Below are 6,059 nucleotides of genomic sequence, written 5' to 3'. Positions count from 1 at the left end.
TATGTTTAAGCATATCCACTCTCACTCTACCTCCTCATGGCTTGCCCTTATTTGGAGAACATGCCACATTAGGAGCATTTTTATGAAAAATAAAATGTACATGCTTTAGAGCACTAATACAATCTTTAGTAAATGCTATGGATTGAGAATTCATTGTGCTCCTTTGAGCTTTAATTTGGCATTCCTAAAACAACATTCATAAAATATTAAGAGCAGGCTATCAAATCTCCAAATTCTCGATCATTTGATGAAAATTAGGTTTTCCATCTTCAAATAAAAATGAACTATGAATAGTCATGGATATCACCTTCTTTTGGAAATAATTTGGTTTGGAAATTTTATTTAAAACTAAAATTGCCAAATTGCAATATTATAGAAGTGGTCAGCAATAGTAACCTTAGAGTTAAAGATAAATAATCAAATTTTGTGAGGCTCTAACCACTCTAGGATAAATATAAATAACAATTCAAAATTCTGTTCAAAATACTCTAGCATGAATTTGTACTCTCACTCTAGAACCTCAATTCTCGTTCACAACATAATTATAACATCCACACTTATACACAAGAGATATTCTTCATTAGATGGTATAAAGGATTAAGTCTCATCATACAAAATGGTGGGCAAAGATCCCAATGGCTTTGGGTGATTGTACTCTCAAAGGAGCGCAATCCTATGTGTGTGTGTGTGTGTGTGTGTGTGTGTGTGTGTGTGCGCGCGCATACATATATACACATGCACACACACACGTGTGTGTGTGTGTGTGTGTGTGTACATATATATACATGCATACATACATACATACATATATTTGTGTGTGTGTGTGTGTGTGTGGGTGTGTGTGTGTGACACAGTTAAAAGGTCTCATGTCATTTTTGGGCCCAAGGCCAAGGGGTTAAGTGCATGTGAAAGGGACCAAAGTAGGTTGGCCATGCCCATGGACACTTTTAAGTGTAGTGTGAAAGGATAATCATGTATATAAGTGAAAAAAAAGGATAATGAGGAGACTAATCAATAATATTAATCACAATTATAGCTTTCTCTCTAATCTTGGTTATGGTGGCTTCTCCCACTTGAGAAGAAGAATGTGCCCTCCTCCGTTGAGTGAAACCATGAAAACTCCGGTCATGAGTGTTCTAGTTTGTTTCAGTGGTATCAAAGCTTTGCATTGACTCTATTTTCCTCAAAACTTTCTAAATTTTTTGCTAAAATTTTACCTTTTCTTGAATTTTCCCAAACCCCAAGCTTCTTCTTGCTCACCAAGCTTCTACAGCTTGAGATCTTGCCATTAGGGAGCCATCACGGATAGTTTGGAGTAGATCTATACCTTCTTTTTTAGCAAACCCTAGGCAGCCATGTTTTAGTCTCTTGATCTTAGCTAGGGTTAGGATTAGCTATAATTTCTCTTAATCACAATTACAACTTTCTCTATAATCTGGCTATGGCAGCTTCTCCCACCTGAGAAGAAGAATGTGCAACTACACAAACTCTAGTTCATGAGTGTTCTAGTTTATTTTGTATGTATGTATGTGTATGTGTGTGTGTGCGTGTGTGTGTGTGTGTGTGTGTGTGCACATATGTATGTATATGTGTATGCGTATGTATATATATATCTATACATACATACATATGTGTGTGCGTGTACACACACACACACACACACACACACACACATATACATACATAATATGTGTGTGATGCACATGGAGGAGGATGGGCCTAGGCACATGGGGTTTAGGTACATTTAGATATGTGAATTAGAACATATGAGACCTTGGGACTATAAAAGGCACATGCCCTATGTACTTGGGACCTTCTGACATATTATACACATTTATTTTTTTTGGAGCTTATGCAAACTTTCATGGCTGTGTCATGGCAAACTTCCTAAATCTAGGTGCTACTCCCTATGATGAGTGGATCTATGGTGGTACTCCCTTCATGAGTGCAATCTCCATCTCTTTTGCATTGGTATCAGAGCTTTGTTTAGATCCCTGCACAAGGAGTGATTAGAATTTAATCATTTTTAGATAAAGTTTTACATAGTTTTTTAGATTTGTTTTAATCTTTGTTAATTGTGGATTAGCAATGGGATTAATGTTAGTCATTTTCAGATACATGCTAATCAAATGGGATTAATGTCAGTCATTGTGGATTAGCAATGGGATTAATGTCAATCATTGTGGATTAACAATGGGATTAATGTCAATCATTTTCAGATACATGCTAATCATGGTTATTCAAAAACCCTAATTTACATTATTTCTTTATTATCTTATTAATTAGATTTTCTTTTACCATAATCTTTTATAAATCCTAAATTCCATCACTTTTTAAATCCTAATTTCTACACAATATTATAGCAAATTTAAGAATCATTTTCTTACAAATTTTAGGGGATTTTCTGTTTTAATGGGAGATCTATTAGCATTTCCTATTATACTTTACATCTTGGCAAAGAAAGATTAAGAAAATGGTTGATGTGTAAATCTTTAGAAGATTTTGGAGTGTTGATTGTAAAAATTTTGCTGAAGGAAGGATCAGAGTGAAGTTCTTGTACAAAATCAGCCTACAAGGAGTGTAAGAATTAAAATGTGTTCAATCTTTCATTCTTTTTTGTAGTTCTTACTGATTTTCTTGCAAAGAAGCATGGAAAGATTGCACCAAGGGGAAAATAGTTTGACAAGTAGATTATGCAAATATTAAGTAAGCTTGAGGCTTAATCAAGATGATTAATGTGACAAATATGTAGTTTGATGTCATCTACACAGTTCTTGATCAAGAAAGTGATTAACTACAATTGTTATTGCTAATCAATGTGATTAGTGCTAACCTTGTTGACATCTTGACTTATGATCTTCCTTGTAAAGACTAAATAATGGATTAACACTAATCAATAGTGCTAACCTTGTTGACATCTTGACTTATGAACTTCATTGTAAAGACTACATAATGGATTAACATAGTTTAATAGAGGATTGAGGCTTAACAACATCCTAACAATAGTACTTGCGATTGTAAAACCCCATTGGGTGGTATTAAACCCAACCCTTCTAGCACAAGCACTAGTGCACAACCGGTGCTTGGGGATTTATACCTACATACAAGTGTTAGTAATAGTTTGGGAAAGAAAATCAAAGCATGGATAGCAAACCTATTTACACATTGATCTAGTTACCTTCTTATAGCACATACTTCCACTTAAACATGGTATTAATAGTGTGAAAACAAAAGTGCAAGGACACATGCATGTCAAATTGCAAAGGCATATGCATGCATTACAGCTGACTCTAAGAGAAAATTTGGGTTCAGCCTCCATAATATAAGCCCCTTCATTGTAGAAAAGGAGAAGCCATAACAAGAGACACAAGTGCTTGTACTTTTGATAAGAGAGAAAGGAGGCAAGAGAGAGAGCATGAAAACCTCCCCCAAGAAGAGAACCTCCCCATGAGAAGAGAAGTAGGAAGAGAACCTAATCAAGGAGAAGAGCCAACAACACAACCAAAGTCGACAAAAACCCATGAAGCAACTGGGCTCCACATCTCTTTCCAAGGAGCCAAACATTCCTCCAACCATGTTAAAATCAAGCGAAGTAGAGAGCCCCAGAGGTCAAGGCAAAGCTGCATGCCAGAGTTGACATTGTCCAGCAATCATAAATTTCACCATGCAAGCTCTGTAATTCTTCACTTCTTTCCATTGCCATCGTCATGCTTCAAGAAGTAAACGAGTTGAGTAGCTAGTAACTTTTCAAAAAGAGGCTCAAGCAATGCCCAGCTCCATTTTGCTATGTCTAGCAAGCCACCTAGAGCTTGCAGCTTACCAATGTACATGCCATATTGGGTGTCCTAAGTTTTTCCATTCTCGTGGATAACCAAATCATTCACACCTACCTTGTTATCCAGCCTCATTACACATCAACACTTAATTCACACCTACCTTATTAACCAGCCTCATTACACATCAACACTCAATTCCCTATCTCAAACCATGTGTATGAGTCAAAGAAAACATACAAATAAGTGTTTTTATGGAAAGGAGCTTCGACATGGGCATACCTTTTGCCTAATGTGTATATAAAAAAGTGCAAGAAAGCAAACGACCCACTCAAGACATGGAGTAGATAACATGGGTGTAGTCACCAACTTCATCTCCAACCAAGGGGGAAGAACACCATAGAAACTTGGGCGCATAAGAGCTCCAAGAAAGGTAATAGTCAAAATAATCAAAAGGTGAAGGTTTCAAAGCCCATGAGCCCTATGTCTCATATAGCACTCAAGGCCCTCAAAATACACATGTACATGTCCTAATCTACTTCATTACAAACCATCCCCACTCAAATATGTTTCGCCCTCGAAACATGCACAAAGTAAAACCATAGTATGGATGGTTTGCATAAGCATCAACATGAACCACTTCACAAAGTTGTCCAAAAGAGCATGATTTAAGCTTTTGAGAACTCCAAAACTACATATAATTCTCCTTAACTCATTGTCAATCATGGCTAAGAAGGGTATATGTCAATTGCATCCATTTGAACCTCTTTTATTCCTCATAACAGTAAATTACAGCAAGCTATTTTCTTACTGTTTTGACTCAAGAATGCACCTCAGATGCATCAAAAAGGTGTTCCATCCCCTCCAACATAGAGGCGGGCTGCCATGTTGCTTCATCTTGAGGTAAACCTTTCCACTTGACACGGTATTCACGGCAAAGTGCGGTTGCGCAACACCTTCTCTCTTTCTCCCAACACCTTCTCGGGAATATACTCCACCATGCCATCTTCACTTATGGGTGGAAGTTCATCCAATACTTGTACCTTCGTACCAACATATGCCTTCAAATAGGATACATGAAAGGCATCATGTATTCTTGTAGTAGATGGAAGTAGCAATCGATAAGCCACTTCACCAACCCTTCTCAATATTTTGTATAGCCCATAATAACGGTGTGCAAGCTTTGTGTTGGTACTACCTTTGAGAGAAATATATCGAGTCTTAGGTATTCTCAAGAACACAAAGTCCCCTTCTTTGAATTCCAATGGCCTTAGATGTGCATCTTCATAATGCTTCATCTTCTCTTGAGACTTCTTGATGTTCTCTTTGCATGTTTTTAAGAGAGTTTGCATTCTTTCCACTTCATCCCTTGCATGTGGATTTGCATTCTCTTGCTTGAATGCTACAACCAGTACATGCACCTTGTAGCCATACATAGCCTCAAAAGGCCACATTTCAATAGTACTACGATAGGTGCTATTGTAGTACGCGAACTCCGCCAAATGCAACCAATCGTTCCATGCATGTTACGTTTCATAACAATAATGCCTCAAGTAACTCTCAAGCCACTTATTGACCTTTTCATTTTCTGACCATCGGTTTCCGGATGATGTCATACTATAGGAGTCAACTTGGTGCCCATGCTATCAAAAAATGTATGCCAAAATGTGCCCATAAACTTCACATCTAGATCACTAACTATTTGTTGTCGCATACCATACAACTTGAACACATTTTCCATGAATTGGTGTACCACCATAGATGTCGAGTGTCTCACTTTTGTTGGTACAAAATGGGTAGCTTCTTTTGTCAATCGGTCAACTACCAAATAGATGCTATCCCATCCCCTCTTAGTATAAGGCAAGCCGCTAATGAAATCCATAGCAATATGCCTCCATTTACCTTTCAGAATAGGTAAAGGCTACAACAAACCACCGAGCTTGTGTGTGGGATCCTTGTTGAGTTGACAAGGCATACACTTAGTAACATACTCTTTGACTTCCCTCCATTGGCCTTTCCAATGAAAGCTCTTCCTTATGGCTTGTCGGGTAGAGTCACTACACAGAGTGTCTGGTGTACGTGTAAAATAGGGTGTTGGGTGTATTGACCACGGGGGTGCTAATAAGGGGGGGGGTTATATAGATACGGGTATGGGTGTAGGGAAAGAAAGAGCAAAGCGTGGGTGCAAAGGACGGTGTATGGTGAAAGTACACCAACATGTGGCTTGCATTAACCTGGGGAAAGGGATGGTATCTGTACGCGGGTAAAAGTTGTGGTACGCATGTA

The sequence above is a fragment of the Cibotium barometz genome, chromosome 6 (assembly GCF_041138505.1).
Source record: "Cibotium barometz isolate CiBa-2024 chromosome 6, ASM4113850v1, whole genome shotgun sequence".
Classification (NCBI taxonomy): Eukaryota; Viridiplantae; Streptophyta; class Polypodiopsida; order Cyatheales; family Cibotiaceae; genus Cibotium; species Cibotium barometz.
Note: the sequence above shows the minus strand (reverse complement) of the source record.